Here is a 22,802-nt window from a genome sequence, read left to right on the forward strand (position 1 = left end):
CCACACAAGGATCAGCATAATGATTTCTATATCTATTTTATAAAAGCATATACATATGTTTTACACATTACATAATTGTAACGTGCATAATTACAGAGGCTGGTATTTTATAGAGCTGGCTGATGTCAGGGCCAGTGCTTCCATTAGGGAAACTAGATGGTCGAGATGTGTGGGACCACCAGCAGAGCCCATCCCGCTGGCAGCTGACGAGCACAAGAACTAGTGCCAGTAGGTAAATCTTGGAGGGGGGTGCTCTCCTAGGGCGCCTAATATCCTTGCATGGGCCCTGGCTGATGTATGCTCGTATCTTATTTTATGAAAATACTTACTTGTGTGCGTTCTTCCAAGCACCAGCTCACTGAGACCTCTACCAGACCTTCACCTGTTCACCCACAACTTCAACCACTTGCTGTAGACCCGCACCCAAAAACTGCAGACAAAACAGAAGTCAGGTAATATCTCCAACTTGATTACCTTAGTGCAAAAGCATGTATGCATGTTGAATGATATATGCGCATGCTCCGTTTATAAAATATACAAGTGTGCGCTTCCGTGCAAACCACGCCCCAGAATGCCCTCGAAACACCTTCTTTTTCTGTGCATGCTTTTCCTCCTGGCAGTGACAGTATGTGTGCATTTCTGCCCTTCTGATAATTTGCTCACCGCACACAGAAGATGACATATATGCCGCTTTAATGTTCGCATCCCCCACATAAGTCTGAAAATTACCCCATAAATATTCAAAGTAGGGACAGTTTATGAATAATAAACGTGAAGAGCTTTATACAGTTTTGGAAAAACTGCATGTCTCAACCTGCATGAAATATTTGGTACAAGAAGCCACTTTATGTTTTTTTAACAAGGAATATTATTCTTCACTGTTTGGATTAAGGTGCATGAAGTTTCATGCTGATGAAGATATTGGCGTTTTTTAAATTTTATGAAAATATGGAATTGGATTTGCAAGCAATTTTATTAACAAAACAGACTTTATGCTTTTGGGATCAACGGTCAGTTTTCTGTCTAGAGCTTGCTAGATTTGCTGAATAATAGATTAATAAACTAGTAAACAATACGCAGAGAAATAGTTCATTAGTTTACCCAAGGTCAGAGTACAGATCTTTCAAAGTGTATAAATGACCTCTGCCCAGCTGTGGGTGACAAGAGGGAAACTCCTGAGGTAGCTGGTTACACAACCGTCACATTAGCCACGTCTGTTCCTACTTTCTAATTAATATAAGTTCTTTGTTTTCAAACGAGTAAAATTATAGGACTTTGGATTTCAGACACTTTCTTGTACTAGAATGTACAGTGGACCCTGTTCTGCTTAGTGCCCTGTTGTGACAGGACGCTGCTCACGCCCTCTCCGGGGCTGCTGCCCGACGATCCAAAAGCACTCACAGTTATAGACAGGTGCATGGAAACAGCTGTTTTATTTCCTGAGTTACAGGTCAGCATGTTCGATAAAGGTAGTGTCCTAAGCGTACATTCATGTGCAGGCAGACCCTTCTCTTCCAGATATCAGACTTGGACTTTACCTACCTCCCAGGTACCCTGTGGCCAGCCTTGAGCTGCAGGCTCTCCCAGGTCCCTTCAGACTCCCTTGTCTCCTGCTGCTGGTGGCTCCAGTCCCACCACGGTCTTGTTTGAACAGCCCTAGCTCCTCCAGCTGCACGACTTCCCTGGCAATGCCTACCTGACCGCCCCCACGGTCTGCCCGGTTCCACCTTCTTCTCCAGCACACCGTTGTCAATCAGCCCCGCCTGCAGACCATGATGACACTCCCTCTCTGTTGAAGCTATGCCTGGCCCCTCTGGAACTACATCACCACTCAGAAATCTGCTGTGCTCTCTGCTTTCACTTTCCCCATCATGACTTGCACCATCTCTTCCTGGGCAGCACCATCTGTCGTAGTTCTGGAAGGCTACCCTTTTTATATCTCTGGGCTGTTTCCAATGAAAAGAGCTCATCTCATCACATAATCACATTTGCAATATTATAAACCCTGATATACTGAGGTATTAACATACTGCTCCCATCATATAGTGGCTCATGGTGAACTCCTTGATATACTGCTCCTGTAAAATGGTCTTGTAATCCACTGAGCTCCCTGATAAGAAACCATATGTTCCCGCCAAGCCACCCAGGGCCGGACTAAGACATTTTGGTGCCCAGGACAGGCTAGTAATTCGGCAACACACCCCCTCCCCAAAACACTCCAAACCTGCCGACAAAAACTGAATTGGAAACCGCAATGAGCCTGACTGTAATATGCAGTGCAACAATGGAAAAACAGAAACATCATCATTCCTCACAAAAATCAAGCGATGTAAAACATCATTAATAATATTAAAACCATACTAATAAAAAGAATGTCAAAACAGCTGATGAAAAGACTATCCAATAATTAAAAACACATACATTTGTTCTAATATTTCACACACACACAAAAATTGCAAAACAGCATCCAAAAATGAAAACTTATAAGGATTAAAAAAATCTCCCTCTCTCCATATCTGAGATCTTTTGATTTCCAGTCGACCGGAGATTGTTGTGGATTGGGGGGAAAGGGGGAAGGGGGTGCCACACAAACTTTATTCTATCTCACACACATGCACACTTACACATGCTCTTTCTTTCATACACTCCCTCACATGTTCACACACACTCCCTCTCTTTCCCTCAAACACACACACATGCTCTCATACAGACTCCCTCTCACACACACTCCCTCACTCCTTCTCTCTCCCTCATACACACGTTTTCAAACACACTCCCTCATTCCCTCTCACACACACTACCTCTCTTTCCTTCACACACACATGCAGGCTCTCTCTCTCTGATTCACATGCAGGCTTTCACACACACGTACAGGCTCTCTCTCTCTTTCTTATACACACGCAGGCTCTCTCATATACACACTCAGGCTCTCTCACATACATACATACATGCAGGCTCTTTCATACAAACGCAGGTTTACACACACACATGCAGGCTCACTCTCTTTCATACACATATGCAGGCTTGTTTTCTCATAACAGTGGCAAACAAAACTGATTTTTGTGTGAGCCCAAGGTTAACATGAGTAGGCAGTAGATATACAGATCTGAATCCTACTAGTTGTACTCTTATCGATAAATAATGCCTTAGAGTGCACCTGACAATGGATTTCTAATTAGTCTACAACAGCCATTATGCATCATGAGTGAAACTTTAAAATATTTTAACTCATTTGCTTTAAGCACTTGCCAACATTAAAAATTCCTTATTAATGTGTATTAATTTATTTTATATGAATTGCAGTTTCTAAATACACAAGAAGAATATCATGTAAAAATCAAATATCCATTATTCTTTCATGAATCTTTTTTCCAGAAAGGCAGAGATCATAACTATAATACAAAGCAATAATCATAACAATCATAAGAACAGGTGCAGAGCAGAATTGGGACAGTTCACATTACAACCCAAAATGCAAAAAAATAAAATGAAATTCTGGTGTCACATCAACAAAACAAACTCCCTCCAGTGCCAAACACTTTGTGAAATAACATAAACCCCTGCAAAAAAAGAGACCCCTAGAACCTTGCCATGCCATACAATCACTGCAGCAACTCTCAGGACTCAGTGACCTTATATATGAAAAGGCAGCAATGCCAATATTATACCAGGCCCTGTAATACTAATGCATCACCTATTGGCTAAACAGAACAACCTGAACTGCTACAAATCTCTCCAGAGAAACTACACCTCAGTCGCTCACAGGCAGAATAAAAATCGACTTTTGTCTAATAAAGAAATAAGGGACTACAAATTAAAAACATAAACATGCAGACAAAACCAAAATAGAAAGCCTAAGAAACAAAACTCTGAACAGTGGAACTCTAAAGAAAGAACAAAACACAGAAACATATAAGAAATGCACATTCCCAAAGATGGTATATTACAATCACTTAGAACTCCAAATATTTTCTTTTTTACCTTTTTTGTCTGATCTTACTTTTCTAATCAGTTGATCCCGGTCTCTTTTTTCCACTTTCCCCTTGTCAGTCTTTTTCCAATTCCTTTTTCAGGGACTCCCTTCTCTTTCTATTTCTTCTTTCTTTTCCCAACTTCTTCCCTTCCTCCCTCCCACACAAACACACACATATACACACAAGCTCTCTCTCACATGCTGTCCCATAGACACACTCACCAGCTTGCACTCTCACATGCTCTCCCACAAACATACATAAGCTCTCACTCTAACATGCTCTCTCACACAGGGCCGGTACAAGTGTATTTGGCACCCTAGGCACATGCATCCCTCCTCCAACAAGTTACCTATTGGCAGCAACTCCAGCACAGTGCTCCTTTCTTTGGCAGTATTGACTCTGGCACAGCACCCCTCTGGACCTTGCACTAGCAGGATTTTTCACTCCCAACATTTTGGTACCCTAGGGAACTGCCTAGTCTGCCTATTAGAAGCACCAGCCCTGCTCCCACACACATACAACAATCACTCACATGCTCTCCCGCACATATACATACAAGCTCTCACTCTCACATGCTCTCCCATACATACATAAGCTCTATCACATACACACATAATCTCTCACACGCGTGTCATAGGTTAGCCATCACTGCCCTACCCCCATCTCTTATCACCCATTTCACAACCCCAGACCCATTTTACTTTCTGCTCATACACCCCATCCAAACGTTGAGTCCCTGCTGTTCCCTTTCCACCAATCCCTGAGACCATGCCCAGAGTCCCTGCTGTGCCCATGATCACCAAGTCTTCACTCTACCTCCCATCCCTGAGTTCACACTCTTTCAAGTCCCCACTCAATCTCTCAATTCCACTCTCCCAAATCCTCACTCAATCCCCCAGTCTCCGCTCCTACTCCCTACCCAATCTAGAGATACCCAATCCTTGACTCCCCACTGTTCCCTTTCATTGAATCCGAGTCCCTGCTCTCCCACCCTTTCTCTGAGTCCTTGCTTTCCACCATCTCTTTCCGCTGTGTCTCCCAATCCCTGAGTTCTCTCTCTCTCCCGCTTATATATCTGACCCAATCTGAGCCCCACCTGTTCCTCTCCATTCAATCCCTTCTACTCTGCCAAGTCCCCACTATGCCCCCAAACTTGAGTTTTCACTTTCCCAATTCCCCACTCAATCTCCCAGTCCCCATTCTCTGCCCTGACTCAATCCCCACCCTCCTCAATCAGTCAATGTCCCCACTTTCCTCTGCTAACCTAATCAACTCCCCACTTTCTTCCAATCTGAGCATCCATTCTTCTCCCCCAACCCAATCCTTGAATCTGCACTCTTCCACCAACTTAATCCCTATCTCCTTATTCTTTTCTCCTAACCTCATCCCCGAGTCCTTGCTCTCCCTGATACGACCACTAAATTCCCCCTATCCTCTACTGACCTAATCCAACTTTTCATTCTTCTCCTCAGCCTAATACCTGAATCCCTAGTCTTCTCCCCAAATCTCCACTCTCTTCCTACCCCAGTCTGATCCCTGTTCTTTTCCCCCATCCAGTCCCAGAGTCCCGATCTCTCTCTGCCTCCAGTCAATCCCTGGGTCCCACTTCCCTTCCCGACCTAATCTCAGAGTCCCCCCTCTCTCTCCTCTCTTACCCAATCAGTGTGTCCTCACTCTCTCTCCCCACCCAGCCCTGAGTCCCCTCTCTCATCCCCTAAATCCCTATAGCCAACTCTCTTCCCCAACCCCACCTGAATCCCTGAGTACCTGGGGCCTCTCATTCTCCTTCACCTCCATCCCCACCCCAGCTAGATCAGGATGAGATAGGCACTGGCAGACTGGCATTCTTACCATGTCTCCTGCCAATAGCTTCTCTCACCCCCCTGTGGTTCAAACAGCTGAACCATGCAGGAGGGACACCGTTCGCAGAAGGAGTTGGTTAGAAGTACCAGCTGCCAGTACCACTTTCTTGTCGGCTGGCCCACAGAAGGAGGGGGCAGGGGGAGCAGAGCTCACTCGCTTTTTTGACCCCAGTGGAACAAAGCTGGAGGGGAGACCAGCAACAGAAGCTGCAGCACTTCTTTGGCTCCACATGGGCTAGATTGGATGCAGGATGGCGGTGGAAGTTTTTCCTTTTGGGCCTGTGGTCCACATCAGAGATGGAAGGGTGGTTGCCTGATGATGCCCCTTAAGACATTATGACCAGGGCAGGCACCTCCACCCCCAGCACTGCAGCTCAGTAACCAGCCTCCGCTTCTTCTTAGAAATACATTCCTTCTTACTCTACCACCTGTTTCTCCTTACTTTGTGGAATATCCCTAGGTTATCTGCTCACGCCTTCTATTCCCTCTGACTCCGTGAACTTAAGAAACAGATAGGGACCTTCGTTTTCAGTTTTCATTTTATTTTTCCTGGGAATTTCAAAATGCCATAACGAAAATCAATCAGTGGAAAAATGACTTTTCCACTGACTTTTCTCCTGTGTGTAATAAAAAAAAAATCTTTTTTCCACTGATTTATTTTCGTTATGGCATTGAAATTCCCAGGAAAAATAAAATAAAAACTGAAAATGGTGGTCTCTGGAAATAGACCAAGGCTTGTAAGTTCAGCTCCTTTTCATTACCCCCATTCGCCATGGAAACGTACACAGTACCTTGGTTTCTATCTGCTCAGGCTCTTTCTCTTCCTTTTTTCTCCTTTCTTGTCTCAGAGGGTGAAAGCTTTAAATGTTTCTTTCTTCAGTAAGCCCTTAGATTTTCCGGAGCTTGCAGGAATGGCTGCATCGTGTGTTGTATGAAATCAAATGCAGGTTATGAATAAATCACCAGAGGTACCATAGAAGCATGGAGCTGGAAATGGTCTAAGTAACTTTGAGCAGCGATCCTTTGCATTTAATAACACGAGCTGACACAGCTTTGGGCATGGTGTGGTGAGCTCAGAGGCATCACCAGACAGGGCACAAGGGGCCGTGCCTCCACCCTGTTGGCCAGTGCCCTCATTAACCCTTCCACCCCCTCAGGCGGTGGGAAAAAAAAACAAAACCTGTTCTGTTTGCTGCTCTACCCCTTCCCTCCGGGCAGATCCAGGGAACAGAAGGGGAGGAGTTGGAGAAGGCAGCAGGGCAATTCTTTGCTGCTCTTCTGCGTCTGTTCCAGCCTCATGCCCTCCCCTCCAGTCTCCATATCAATACTAGGCAGGATGGCGGGTGGGAGAGGATAAGGAGCTGGAGCAGGCACAGTTACAGCCTGCAGCTCTTTATAGTTCCAGAACTGGGGACTCAGCCGAAGGCAGAGTGGCACAGAAGGAAGGAGACACTCTAAAGCCCAAGCCAGGAAATATGAGTGGTTTTGGGGGAGGGAGAGGAGGTAAATGCTGAAAGGGAGTGAGGTGGTGGAGGGAGTGGCGCAAGATGGGATTAATGGTGCAGGAGGTGAGAAGGTGTGAATACTTGGGTAGCAGTGTGAGAGAGGCTGAAGGCGGGGTGAATGCTCGGGGGAGTTAATGCTGGGGGAGGTGAGGAGAAGGTTGAATGCTAGAGAGAGAGCAAAGGAGAGGTAAATGCTAGGGTGAGCCAGAGGAAAAAGGTGAACGCCATCTCCTCATCTCCCTGAAATCAGCAATGCCAGCTTGGGCTGTCTGGCTTCTTTTTCCTTTGTATTTTGCTCGGTACAGGAAGAAATACATTTCTGTTACTTTTTCTTCATTGTTCCACTGTTCACAGAATCTGTTTTTTCAGGATTTCCATTTCAGTTCTTCTCTGCAAACTTATGTTTCTTATTTGTGGTCACTTATTCTTTGAGGCCAATGTAATAAGCCTTGTTGAGACTATTAGGGGTTTTTACACTCCAGTTTTAGTGTGGGTTTTTCAGCACTAACCTTACTCAGGTATGTAATATGGGTTTTAGTGCCAAACAAATCTGCGCCAAGACACTCTATATACTAAGGGGCAGATTTTTAAAGGCTACGTGCGTAACCCGAGAAAATATGCCCCTGCGTGCGCCGAGCCTACTTTGCAAAGGCTCGGCGGCGCACGCAAGCCCCAGGACACGTGTATGTCCCGGGGCTTGCAAAAGGGGCGTTCTGGGGGTGGGGCTGGGGGCGGGGCACTGGCCTAGGGGCGGGACCGAGGCCTCCGGCACAGCTGCCGTGCCGAGGGATGGCAAGGTGCACAAGTGTGCACCCCCTTGCGTGCGCCCACCCTGGATTTTATTACATGTGCGCGGCTCCACATGCATGTTATAAAATCGGGTGTAGATTTGTTCGAACCAGGTTGCGCGAACAAATCTACGCCCTCGCACTGTTTTTAAAATCTGGCCCTAAGCATAGGTGCATGCAAATCATATGTAAAGGAAGATATTAGTTATTACAGGACAATGCAGAGAGCCACATTAGCAGGGAGAGGTTTTAGTGCGTGTTTTTTTTAGCATGGGATATTTTACATCAGGCTCAGGGTAGGAGTAAAACTTAAGTCACATTTTTGGTAGGCATTTTAGTCAATTGTGTTGCTGTGTATAGGTGCTTCTCTGTGGCAAACATGGATTACATATGTTTTTGGGTTTCGTAGTTTTTTTTTATGGTTTGGTACATTTTCTGGGTGAGACAAAGAATTAGTCACAGAAGCTAAAGAGCAAAGGAGAGAGAGGGAAGAGAGAGTAAGAAGTTGCTTTATTGCTGAAGGAGGGTCCGAGAGGAGCAGGCTGTCGTGGTTCATGCCATTCACAGAAGAGCTTGCAGACAGCAGATATTTCACCTGAGGATAACACTGATAAGGTTACCAGAGACAGATGTTATACGGACATATAGACTGAGCTCCAGGGCAATTCTTTCTCTTTATGAAGATGAAGACATCATAGAGAGAGAGAGCTTAGTCAAGTTTCTTGCTACCTTACATTTTCTTGCCACAGGCTCATTCCAGATTGCAGTAGCTATAGTGGTTGGCATGGACAAGTCATCTTTTCAAGGCATTTCAGCTAGGTACTGAGATCTTTGATAAAATGGGTCAGGGACTACATAAAGTACCCACAGCAGTTGCAGAGTGGCAAGAATTGAAGCATGCTTTTTTTTATATAGTTGGCATGCTGAATATAATGGGTGCAATTGATTGCACCCATATCGCTCTCACACACACACACACACACACACCCCCCAACAGGGGAAAGAAATGGCATACCATAACAGAGAGTATTTCCACTCCCTGAAGGTGCAAGTTTTGTGCAATGCAAACATGAAGATCATCAGTGTTGTCTTTAAGTTTTCCGAAAGCAACCATGACTCCATCCTTGCATAGTCGACACTGGCTCAAAATTTCACTGAAGTGAAAAACGGTGAAGGCTGGATGCTCAGTAAGTTTGAAATAGAAGTCAAACCAAAGCATAAGCTAAAATGTCAAAATGTAAGCTCTCTGGGGTGGGTGCCCAAAGTGGAATGGTGCACACTTTCTGATGCATGGTACCAAGAGCACATACTACTTTGCAATAGAATCAATCAAATGTTAGCTGTCTGGGTTGGGTAAATGTAAGCCCTCAGTGGTGGGTATCAAAAGTGGAACAGTATTGCTTTCTGGTACATGGTGCCAAAATACCATTCCACTACACATGTAAGCTCTTTGAGGTGAGTACCAAAAACAATAGCTCACACTTTCCAATTATTTTGTAGTAGATGTTGATTATGGTTGCAAAGCATGGCTGTTCGTGCCCCTGTCTGCACCAATGAAATCTGGTATAACTAGACATACACGAGAACCAAAGGACCAACATGAGAACCAAAGAAGCAAAGAACACCAAAACATACATTTGGTGTTTTGAAAAGTCAATTCTGCTGCCCTGACCACTCTGGAGGAGCACTACAGTATTCACTGGAAAAAGTGGCAGATATTCATTGATGTGTGCTGCATACGTCACAATATCACCTTCCAGTATGGCATTCATAAAAATGTGAACTGGACCTGGAGCCAGAGCCAAAAATGTTCACACCTGCCATAGATGGAGACAGTACAGCAAGGGGAAATGAGCTCCATCACAAGTTCATCGCAACCTATTTTGGGGGTACATTTCAACACATGGAGGGGGGTGAGTTTCAAACGGAAAGAAAACTGAATGTCATCGGCATAAAGTTAGGACATTCCTCACTGGGCACATAAACAACACAGTGGAACCAGATATGTATTTATTTATTTATTCAGACATTTTATATACTGTAGTTCCATGTAAAGATCACAATTGTTTACAATAATTACATTCATAGGTATAAAACAGCAAATAATGATGGGTTACATAGGAAATATTCATAAGCAGGCTTAACATCTATCAACTGAATTGTTCAAATACATATTAATTAACGATCAAGGACATAAGACGTGAAGTACATGTTGCAACTGTGACCTATGGGTCCTGATACGGGTGCGGCTACTAGCTCATGGGAGAGCGTGAGCCCTGAACCACTGCACGACTCAGAGAGGAGCCCCGAGCCACACCGTGGGAGATGAGCGCATGCAAGCATGGGTGGAGCAGGAACAAAGCAGGATCAGCCCTCCGCTGGACCTACACCCACCAAGGAGACCCAGCAACACAATGCTGGTCTCAAAAGTAGCCATCCAGCCACTCGAAAGCCCTTTCGGACCCGCCGCTTGGGAATGATGAGTGTGTGAGGCCAGATGGAAGCTGAGGGCAGGAACAAGACTTGGAACTTGGAAGGGCTCAGACAAGGATTCAGGTTACTCATAAGACTCGGAACGAGGATTCAGGTTACTCAGAAGACTCGGAACAAGGATTCAGGTTACTTAGAAGACTCAGAACAAGGATTCAGGATTCAGACGAGAGTACTGGGTGAGAACTGCATAGCAGTGCGCCCTATACAGTCGCCCATGGCTGGTCGCGGACCATGCTGAATGTGAAGCAGACTCCAGGAGAAGTAGTGGAACTTGAGACTGGAACATGTCGAAGATTCAGTAGAGGCCTGCACCGGGGCACGCCCTACACAGCCGCCTATGGCTGGTCTTAGACCAAGCTGGAGCAGAGCAAGTTCTGGCAGAGTCTTGGGCATGGATGGAAGCAGGCAAGGAACTCCAAAGATGGGACAGGATTCAAGACTTGGAACTTGAAACTTGGAATGCGGAACATTAAAAACAAGGGTCTTCCGGAGACTTGTGCTGCAGACGAGAAAAAGGCCTTGTACCACGAAGTGCCCTGCACATCCCCCCATGGGCTGTTCATGGACCATGATGGAGGCACGCCAGGAAAGGTGGACAGAGGAACTGGGAACTGGTTGCAGAGGTGAAGACGAAGGCATCAGGACCAAGACATCAGGAATACGGAACATCTGGAACATCAGGACTTTCAGGAACAGAACCATGGAACATCAGGACATCTGGAACAACAGGACTTGGAACAGGCAACGAAGGAGCTCCAACAGAGGACAAGACCAGAAACATCAGCACAAGGAGACCAGGAACACAGAACGAAGAGCCATCAAGACAGGTGAAGACCACGGAGGACCTGGACCAGCACAGAAGAACATGGACGACCATGAGATCTGATCGAAGGCCCCGAAGAACTGGAAGTGAGCCCTTTTATAGGGCTGAAGCAGGAAGTAAAGAACGACTGGCTTTCGGTGAGGTCACGGACTTTTCCCGCCACTGGCCCTTTAAATATCTTTGAAGAGGCGCACGCCGGCACCTAGAGGAGGGCCCAGGGATGAAGCAGGACCAAGGACAGCGGTGTCCCTGCTGCACAGATGAAGGAGGAAGCAGGCAGGCGTAAGGAGCGGCCTCCAGGCCGCAAGATGGCGTCAGCAGTGGCAGCGGCTTCCCCGGCTGCTCAGGGATGACTTCGGCAGCGGCGCAAGGCCGCGAGGATGGAGGAGACGTGTGGCAGCTGCTGCGAAGATGAAGGTCCCAGTGGCGGTGGCGCTAAAGCCGCGAAGAAGGACGAAGAGCGGCGGACCCTCCTGCCTCAAAGAAACGGTGGCGGCGGCTGGGCCGCAGGAAGCAGCAGCAGCGGTGGTGCCAGGGTAAGTGGAGAGGCCTGCTCACGGGATGGGCTCCGCGAGCAGGATCGTAACAGTACAGAAATAAAATAAAATAATTTCACATATTATTCTGTGCATTGTATTTAGATTCTTACAATCTCTTGTTAATTTGTTTCTCATGCATCAAATAGTATCTCTTGTCCTACTTGTTATTGTAGATCTCTACATTCTGTTGTTTTAAGTTAGACTGTATGCATTTTTGAATAATAAGTAAATAGAATGATCATCAAAAATTTGGGATAGCTGTTGCAGGACCGCTGATTCAATGACCTTTGCTATAAATGGAAGCGTAGAGTAGTTTGATAATTCTTTAACATCTAATGAGAATTATTTTTAATAGTGGTCGTACTGAGGCCCTTTTTAAATGGCTAGGTAGCTTTCCAGAAGATAATGATAACTTGATAAAGCAGTTGAACAAGGATCTAAGGCACAGGTAGTTGAACTTAAAGACCAGATGATATTAGAAGTTTCAGAATGTGAAACTGTAGAGAAATGCTCCTATAGTGTGGTAAACGCAATCTCATTGCTTGTTGGAATACAGATCCTTGATGAGACCTCACCTAGAGTACTGTGTTCAGTTCTGTATCTCAAAAAGGATAGAGACAGGATGGAAATGGTCCAGAGGAAGGCAACCAAAATGGCATGGGGTCTGTTTCAGACCGACGAGGAGAGGCTGAAAGATCTAAATATGTATACCCTGGAAGACAGGAGGAGGGGAGATATGATACAGACCTTCAGATACCTAATAGGTATTAATGATGTACACACTTCAAACATTTTCCACTGGAAAGGAAACAGTAGAACTAAGGGTCATGATATGAAACTCAGAACCAATATTAGGAAATATTTCTTCACAAAAAAGATGGTGCATCCCCAGAATGTTCTCCTAGAAGAGGTGGTAAAGAGAAGTACAGTTAATGAAATCAAAAGGGCATGGGACAAACACTGCGGATACCTAAAGGCATATAGAAAGAAATGGTGTAACATTTCTGCATAGGGTTAACCTGCACAGAGTGGCAGTTACTACCCTTAACAGAATGCATGGGGTAACCTTCATGGAACGGCAGTTACTACCATTAACAGAACGCATGGGGGTAACCTGCACGGAGCGGCAGTTACTACCCTTAACAGAATGCATGGGGTAATCTTTGTGGAACGGCAGTTACTACCGTAAACAGAACACAAGGAGTTAACCTGCACTGAGTGGCAGTTACTACCCTTAACAGAATGCATGGGGTAACCTTCACGGAATGGCAGGTACTGCCATTAACAGAACACAAGGGGTTAACCTGCACGGAGTGGCAGTTACTATCATAAGCAAATTGCTGGGAAGATTGGATGGATCAATCTTTATCTGCCATCATCACTATGTTACTTTGAAAATGCAAAACATAAATTTGAAATCTTAGAAACAAAAAACTTAGCAAATGATTTGCATAGTGCCTCAGAACCATTGCCAGTAGGATAAACATGAGTATTGGTTGTGGTACTGGTCAATTGTTTTATTGTCTGAAACAACTGTCATATATTGTTGCCAAATGCCAGGATTCTAGTTGTATAGTAAGTTCATTTAGCCGTGAATATAGTGTTTTTTATATACACTCAAATTTTCCGATGCAGAAGTGTTACGCCAGCGTGACTCTGCCCTGCATGGATAACTCATGAATAGGAAAACCATGCAGCAGAACTAGTCATCTTCAATTTTTGGGGCTTCGTCAACATTTACATGAAGAGAATCGTGCCATCTGTCAATTAAAGCTTCTAAACAGAGGGTGAAATTTACAATTACCCTTAGTTTTTCATGAAAAGATGCAGGGTCAATATGAGAAAGTTTATAAAAGACTGTTTGATTGTCAACATCAATGCTGAAGAGATGTTGACTCCTAGAGTAACATTGATCAAGAAGTCATCAGACCAGGGAATTTTGGAAACATAAGATTTGCCAAATTCAGTGCAAAAACTGATGGATTAATAAACATGAAGTATAAAGTCTGCCCAGCATTATGAGTCAGGCCATTAATAATCTGCCCCCAGCTGCAGGCTTTCATCGTGCCTAACAGCAACTCAGCAGCAGTTGGGCAAGGGGAAGAGTCTACATGAACATTAAAATCTCCTAAGATGATAGTCTTCTCATAATCATTCTTGGCATACTAGAAATTCAGACAAAGGGGTGAGGTTTTGGGATAAAAAGGTCAGTAGGCTAAGCAAAGATTAAACTTGCTCGAAGTGAACAAAAGAAGCTCATATGGGAAGCTAACGCAACATGCTTAGTAAATGATAAATCACTAAAAGGCCTCCACCCGTTCTGTTGTTTGGATATTGAGCAATATAACTATAGCTTGGAGGGCAACATTGGGTATCACAGTCAATAGACCAAGTCTCTGTAATGCAAAAACATTCAGGCTTATATCGTGTAAGCAGATCATAAATCATCACGGACTTCTTTGACAATGATTGCGCATTTTATTGCACAATAAAATGGTTAGCGCAATAGAAACAGCAATATTCTAAACGGTTTTAACGGAATTGGTATCAAAGTCAAACAGAATGTCCATGTCCAATAATGGATGATTGCGTTTGTTTAGAAGGACGCTCCCAAATGCGAGCGCGCCCCTACAGCGCAAGCGCCTCCGGCGTGGCGGCCTCCTTTTTAAACGTTGCGCCCTCGGATGATGTCACAGAAGAGGCGGGCTTAGCCCGAGGAAGTGCGAAATGGTCTACAAGCCAACAACCGAGCAGCCACCAAGATGCGCAGAGACGCAGAGTAGCAGAAAGGCAGGTACCCTCAACGGGTTTTTAATTTCTTGGATCCCAATGCGTAGTGGACTAATTGGAGATTTGTGCTTTGATTTTTTTTGGGAGGTTTTTGTATTTACTTTTTTCTTTTTCTCTTTTATGTTGCTTGCACACTGTGTGTCTGTTTCAAATTTCAAGCGTATGCTTGTATGATAATTTGAAATGTATAAAGACAAAGTTAAAGAAAAAGAATGCTCCACGCACTAAAACAAAATAACACAACACGAAAATGTACATCCCCAATGGTCAGATGCTGGTGCCCTTCTGAATCAGGGCAGCCATCCTCTCTTCTTTCTCCAAACCTGTCTTGACACTGCTCTTGGAAGATCCTTACTGACACATAAGACAGATGTTTCTAAACATACTGTCGCTCTCCTGGAACTCTTCATTCTCCTTTGACCTCTCCCACGTCTTCCCTTTGCACTAACAAGCAAGCCCTAGTTCAGCCAATATATTTTCAGATTTCTGTGCACAAAGGATAGAGCGAGGTTGCTATTTCTGACAATTTGACTGCAAGCAAGCACACTAAATCTTTTTGCATCACTTGTTAAATGCCTGTTTAACCTGTTGTCTTCAATTTGGAAATATATTTGGGCTTGGTTTTAAGGTGGGAGCAAGGCTGTTATGTTTTGCTTGTTTTATTATCTTGTAAGATGGATAGAACTATATTGCACATCACTTTGGATGACCTTTTCTGATGATGATGCAAAAGGCAGTAAGAAAAAAGGTTTTCAAAAAATAAATAAATATGCTCATTTCATTTATTTGCTAGCCCAGCCTGAAATTGGTTTTGTGTGGGTTTTATTATTTTTTGCCCTATAGAGAGAAGCGCTAGAGGATTCAATTAATTTGGGAAAAACAAGTGCTTCACCTAGTAGAACAGAACCGGTAAGAGACCATGATAAGCTGGCAGTACATCAGCCAGCACTGTAGGATGTATCCCCATACCTCTTCAAGCGTGGTTGGAGGACAGTTATTAGGACAGTTTTCAGATGATTTTACCCAGGTAACTGAGCAGTTATCCATGGAAAATTGTTGTTAGGACATTATCCTTCCCCTCTAGGCCAATACAGAAAAACACGCGGGAGAGCCGGTGAGCGCCCGCTCTCCTGGCACGCGCACAGGCCACTCTCCTGGGCGCGCAATTCAGGAGGGTGGCCTATGCAAATTAGGACCCGTGGTAAAAGGAGGCGCTAGGGACACTAGCGCGTCCCTAGCGCCTCCTTTTTGACAGGAGCGGCAGCTGTTAGCAGGTTTGACAGCCTACGCTCAATTTTTCCGGCATCGGTTCTCGAGCCGGCTGACAGCCACGGGTTTTGAAAACGGACGCCGGCATAATTGAGCGTCCATCTTCCGACCCGCGGGCAGATTTTTAATTATTATTTTTTTTTAATTTTTACTTTTTTTTTTACTTTTGGGGCCTCCAACTTAATATCGCTATGATATTAAGTCGGAGGGTGTACAGAAAAGCAGTTTTTCTGCTTTTCTGTACACTTCCCCGGCGCCGGCAGAAATTAACGCCAGTCTTTGGGCAGGTGTTAATTTTTTAAAGTAAAATATACGGCTTCGCTGCACATTTTGCTTTCTGGATCGCCCGGGAATAACTAATAGGGCCATCAACATGCATTTGCATGTTGCGGGCGCTATTAGTTTCCGGGGGGGTTGGCTGCGCGTTTTCGACGAGCTATTACCCCTTACTGTATAAGGGGTAAAGCTAGCACGTCGAAAACGCACGGCCAAACCCGGGCTAACAGTGCGCTCCACCGGAGTGTCAGAAAACATGTGCATCTTCTTTACTGTACTATCTTTGCACAGATAATGAAGAACCTATAGCGCTGATTGGCTCTGAATTTTTAAAGGGATACTTCATGGGGAGTTTTGCTTTGACAATGTGCTTATAGGGGGGCCTGCAAGCAACATGCTGATTTTTAAAATTGCCCCCTATAAGGCCAGCAGCATCTCGATTACACTTGTGTCCTATGCATTTTTACAGGCTCATTCTCTGTGAAGAAAGGGAGGGGGAGAGCTGATGGTAATTGTTGAATTTAATTAGCAAAATCTCAGGGGAGGAGGAAGCCCTAGGGGCCCAAGCCCCAAGTGTTTTCAGAACATAGCAAAACCTCTGGTGGAGACGATGAAACAGTCTGGAGGCCAGGCTCATCCACGACCAAGAGTCTGATATCCCCCAATGCACATGGAAACCTTATGGAACAGGCTCCTTGTGACCTGGATATTACGCTGGTAGTGTTATAAAATGCTGGCATTAAAATATTTAAACAACATAGGGGAAAAATGAGGCAGCACATTGCATGGGCTGAAAGTGGGTGTAAGAGTTTGGAGGGAGCTGAGACGGGGTGCTTGCTGTGCATGTGAGCCTGTCAGGGAATAAATCTGATGGAGCAGCAGGGCCCTCCTGCTACCTACAAGCACTTGGGCCAGACAAGGGGTGAGGAAGGTTGTTTACAACAGATCCAGTTACATTGCCAGTGATAGCACAAACCATTAGTCTTAGTGTTTATGTAGTATCCCAAACCAAATAACATCAAATTACATACAGTGAGCCACAGGTCAATCCTGGCCCTAGCACACAGTTAGGGAACCCCAATGGCTGTGACTGAACCCAGTTCTGTGCTGCCTTCTCATCCATTTCTGCAATGCGAAGCTGAGGAACCTGCTAGCCACTGCACTAAACAACATGGGAAACAGTTTTAAAATACTACATTTCCAATAGCAAATAACCTCCGAATTTCATATCCTATGATTCTTGGCAAACCCAACACATTTAGAAAAAAGGTAGAAGCTAGTCTTAAAAACAAAATTATTGTCCATATGGATAGACATGCCTAATGTCTTGCCTTACAATTAGATCTACTATATTTTTTGAAGGTGTTAATAAATATGTAACATAAGAACATAAGAAATTGCTATGCTGGGTCAGACCAAGGGTCCATCAAGCCCAGCATCCTGTTTCCAACAGAGGCCAAACCAGGCCACAAGAATAATTAGTAATTAGGGATGTGCATTCATTTTAATTTGATTTCAAACCAAAGCAGGCATTTGCATTTCAGTTCATTTTACTCTGAAATGAATGCATAATCCCCCATAAAATCTCCAAAATTTTATGCTTCATTTCATAAAATTGTTCACGCTATTTGCAAATAGTGCATACTATTTTCCAAACCAAATAAACATGAAAAAAAACAAAACAACCTCTGTGAAACAAAAATAAATGATCCAAAAATGAAAAAAACAAACCAAAATGAAAAATAATTCCCTGCAAATCCCTAATAGTAACATGGGGTAGAAATTCAGCGCTGGCTGTATAAAAAACTTAGCCGGTTAGGACTATTCCGGCTTAGATGTATATTCAGCAGCACGGCTGAGCCACTGAATATATGGGTATATGTGCGCACATCATTGGATAAGTCTACATGGCTGAGTTTAGACTAGTTCTATGGAGCGCCTAAACTTAGATGTACACTTATATGACTAACTCGCTCTGCCCTGATCCGCCCAGTTCACGCCTACTTTTTATGCATGTAACTTTTAGCCACATATTCAGCTGCCACTGTTTAGCCGCATAAGTCCCATTTATCCGGCTAAATGCCATTTTAATATCTACCCCATAATAGCTGATAGCAGAAAAAGACCAAAATGGCTTAGTCAGTTTGCCCAGTGAGGTGCTTAGGATTTTAGCTGCCGCTCCATACAGATTAGCCCCATGCCTTCTGTGTAGAGTTGGGTCTGCCAGTCTGTGCAGTTGACTCCCATGCCTTTCTTGGATGTACAATACAATCATTTCAATGTGTCTATGGGCCTGATTTTAAAAAGCATTTACATGTTTAAAATTGGGTTTTACATGTGTAAATGCACTTTACCCATATAAGTGGGCTTTTGAAAATTGATACAATATATGCCATGGAGATGTTCATAGGATTTACACACGTAAGTGCACTTTACGCACGTAAATGGCTTTTTAAAATTGCTACGATAGTATGTCACAGTTACTTGCGCCAGTTTTTTGTTTCCATCTTCTTGCTAGTAAAGGATCCCCTGCGTTTATCCCACGCTTTTCTGAATTCTGATACCATCTTTATCTCCATCACCTGTTGAGAAGAGTGAGCCACTTGATATAGTGAATCTGGATTTTCAGAAGGCATTTGATAAAGTTCTATGTGAGATACTTATCAGGGAAGTAAAAAATCATGTGATGCGAGGCAATGCTCTGTTGTGGATTGGTAACTGGGTAACTGGTTAAAAGACAGAAAACTTATCCTGCAGCCAGAATATTGCTGAATTTCCCCTACGTAGAGGGACCTGTCAAGACTGCCCTTTATCGCCCCTATTATTTATTCTCTGGGTTGATCCCCTTGTTCTCACACTGCATTCAGATTCTGAGAGTTCGGGAATTTCTAAAAGGACCTTATCATACAAAACACTTTTATTCGCTGATGATATAGTTTTGCTCTTGTCCAATGCTAGACATGCTCTTCCCAAGGTTCTGCAAATATTTGTACAATATCAAATTGTGGCAGGGTTTAAGTTAAACCTCGATAAAACTGTAGCATTAGATATCTCTGGGAAGCTTAAACCAAATTGGCCTTCATTTCCAGTAAAATGGGCGGATGATACCATAAAATACCTAGGGTATTAATACATAAGGATCCGGATAAATGGTACCAAATCAATATTCCCCCACTCATTGAGAAATTAAGACTTAAATTGGAAGCCTGGCGATCACTTCCTTTCTCCTTACAGGGCCAAGTAGCAGTTATAAAAATGATTATTGCCCCGAAGCTTTTATATCTTTTGCTTATGATCCCAGTAATATTACGAATTAAAGAACAAAGAAGCATACAGAATAGTATTAGAACCTTTTTATGGAAAGGGAAAAGACCATATCTGGCATATGCTACATTAACTGCCCCAAGAGCACAAGGGGGCTTTAACCTTCCGGACTTTAAGATATATTCCTGGGCTGCTATCCTTCACTTTCTGGGAGACTGGTTGCAGAGTTCATCAGATTATATGGATTACTGCTTGATCTCTGCTATATGTGCACCTGTAGACCCCAAATTGGTCCTCCATACTTAGGCCAGAGACCTTCAGACCTATGGTATCAACTCCAGTTTGTCAAAACAACTCGCCAGATATGGGCAGAGTTGCGCAAATTATTGAACCTAACCCCACAAGTATCTCCACATTACCCTTTTATTGGGAATCCATATTTCCTTCTTCTGTTCTCTTTCCAGATTATTGTATCCTGCACATGTAAATTTGACAGTAAAAGATCTCTTTGACATGACCACCGGAAAATTCTATTCATTTGAGCATCTTCAAGAGAAATTGGGTGCTACGCCCGTTGGTCGCAGACGCCTGCGACCGCTGTTGCTCACCTCTTTTTACACTTCCCTGACTCCATGGGGTAGATTGGCAGCCTCTGCCAGCTGCCGACGTCCTGCCTACTGCTCCCAGGCCTCCCAGGGTAGCACGGACGCCACCGACCTCCATCTTGCCATCAGGATCGTCTAGGCACGTTTGCGCACGGGCCAGTCTTAAACACATCATGGCAGGAACCTCGGGGGCATCCCTTCCGGATGATGTCATCCCTCCAGGATATTTAAACCAGCTGGCCCTGTTTACGGACGACTTGGCAAAGAGATCCATCCTTGTTAAATCTGCCTCGCTCTCAGAGGACCTGCGTTCCAGCTCCTGCTTCCTGGCATAGATGTCTCGGGTACCCGCTCCTTGGGAGCCCTCTTCTCGTCTTCGGCTATTCGCTCCTCGGAGGTCCTGCCGCCTGGAACCTGTTCCCTGGGGCTTCCCCGGAACCATCGCTACTCTCTTCATGAGTACCTCGCTCTGCAGACCATTTCCTGTTCTACCAAGGAGCTCCCTTGCGTACTCCGCTTCGCGGACCATTACCATCTCTAAGGAGGACTCCCTGAGACGTACCCCGCTCTGTGGGTCTGTACCAACTCTACTGCAGACCTCCTTGGTGTTCTCCGCTCTGCGGACTGCTATCGCCTCTACTGAGGACTTTGACCAGTGTACCCTGCTCTGCGGGCCATTACCTTCTCTACTAAGAACCTCATCTGCGAACCCCACTCTGCAGACCGCTATCATCTCTACTGGGGACTCTCTCCAGTGTACTCCGCTCCGTGGACCATTACCATCTCTACTAAGGACCTCATTAGCATACCCCTCTCTGCAGACCACTACCGTCTTCTGAAGACCTTCTTCAGTGTACCCTGCTCCGTGGGTCACTACCATCCCTACCAAAGACCCTTTCGGTACACTTCTCCACAGATTCCTATCACAGATTCCTATCACCTCTACTGAAGACCTCTCTTCAGCCACCATGGGGTGAGGTCTATAGTAGCCCCACCGGGCTTCTGTCTCTGTCTTGGGTGGCCCAGCTATGGCTGCTGGGACCTTTGTGGTGCTTTAATCTCCTGGTACCCCATGTGACCTCCTAACTTGTCCCACTCTAAAGTTGGCTCTGCATATAATATCTCTTAAACCTCTAGTAAAGGCCTAAGCTGCTTTACATTATGGTATTAATAGTTCTGTTCTAGCCTAGACAGTTATTTAAAGCCTAGCCTAGACCCCCAATATTTAAAAAGGGCTCCAGGGGCGATCTGGGAAACTACAGACCATTTAGCCTGACTTCAGTGCCAGGAAACATTGTGGAAAGTGTTCTAAATATCAAAATCACAGAACATATAGAAAGACATGGTTTAATAGAAAAAACTCAGCATGGCTTTACCCAAGGCAAGTCTTGCCTTACAAATCTGCTTCACTTTTTTGAAGGAGAATAAACATGTGGATAAAGGTGAACCGGTAGATGTGGTATATTTGGATTTTTAGAAGGCGTTTGACAAAGATCCTTATGAGAGGCTTCTAGGAAAAGTAAAAAGTCATGGGGTAGGTGGCGACGTCCTTTCGTGGATTACAAACTGGCTAAAAGACAGGAAACAGAGAGTAGGATTAAATGGACAATTTTCTCAGTGGAAGGGAGTGGGCAGTGGAGTGCCTCAGGGATCTGTATTGGGACCCTTACTTTTCAATATATTTATAATTGATCTGGAAAGAAATACGAGTGAGGTAATCAAATTTGCAGTTGATACAAAATTGTTCAGAGTAGTTAAACCACAAGCAGATTGTGATAAATTGCAGGAAGACCTTGTGAGACTGGAAAATTGGGCATCCAAATGGCAGATGAAACTTAATGTGGATAAGTGCAAGGTGATGCATATAGGGAAAAATAACCCATATTATAGTTACACAATGATGGGTTCCATATTAGGAGCTACCACCCAAGAAAGAGATCTAGGCGTCATAGTGGAAAACACATTGAAATCGTTGGTTCAGTGTACTGCGGCAGTCAAGAAAGCAAACAGAATATTGGGAATTATTATGAGAAAGGGAATGGTGAATAAAATGGAAAATGTCATAATGCCTCTGTATCGCTCCTTGGTGAGACCGCACCTTGAATACTGTGTACAACCGGTATGATTTGCGTTTTAATGTAAGAATGTCGGTATATAAAAATTATAAATAAATAAATAAATAAATAAATTCTGGTCGCCGCATCTCAAAAAAGATATAATTGCGATGGAGAAGATACAGAGAAGGGCGACCAAAATGATAAAGGGAATGGAACAGCTATCCTATGAGGAAAGACTAAAGAGGTTAGGACTTTTCAGCTTGGAGAAGAGACGGCTGAGGGGGGGATATGATAGAGGTGTTTAAAATCATGAGAGGTCTAGAACGGGTAAATGTGAATCGGTTATTTAGTCTTTCAGATAATAGAAAGACTAGGGGGCACTCCATGAAGTTAGCATGTGGCACATTTAAAAGTAATCGGAGAAAGTTCTTTTTCACTCAACGCACAATTAAACTCTGGAATTTGTTGCCAGAGGATGTGGTTAGTGCAGTTAGTATAGCTGTGTTTAAAAAAGGATTGGATAAGTTCTTGGAGGAGAAGTCCATTACCTGCTATTA

At 44.3% G+C, this 22,802-nt stretch overlaps 2 protein-coding genes across 4 annotated transcripts in view; one reads left to right on the top strand and one right to left on the bottom strand.

The window, feature by feature from the left end:
- The window catches only part of SDSL (serine dehydratase like), a 29,227-nt gene extending 22,349 nt beyond the window's left edge, over positions 1–6,878 (bottom strand). Inside the window, exons 1-2 of one of the 2 annotated variants that reach the window (XM_029571535.1) lie at positions 6,628–6,878; positions 330–430 (exon numbers count right to left, since the gene is read on the bottom strand). The gene's annotated coding sequence lies outside the window, so the exon portion shown is untranslated. Of the gene's footprint in view, positions 1–329; positions 431–1,542; positions 1,739–6,627 lie in introns of those variants that run through there. The other variant, XM_029571534.1, reaches the window with a different exon arrangement.
- A 7,791-nt stretch (positions 6,879–14,669) lies between these two features.
- Positions 14,670–22,802, top strand: part of LOC115073276 (L-serine dehydratase/L-threonine deaminase-like) — a 46,307-nt gene continuing 38,174 nt past the window's right edge. The window contains exon 1 of one of the 2 annotated variants that reach the window (XM_029571579.1): positions 14,670–14,774. The gene's annotated coding sequence lies outside the window, so the exon portion shown is untranslated. Of the gene's footprint in view, positions 14,779–22,802 lie in introns of both variants that reach the window. The other variant, XM_029571580.1, reaches the window with a different exon arrangement.

Source organism: Rhinatrema bivittatum, chromosome 11, assembly GCF_901001135.1.
Source record: "Rhinatrema bivittatum chromosome 11, aRhiBiv1.1, whole genome shotgun sequence".
Lineage (NCBI taxonomy): Eukaryota > Metazoa > Chordata > Amphibia > Gymnophiona > Rhinatrematidae > Rhinatrema > Rhinatrema bivittatum.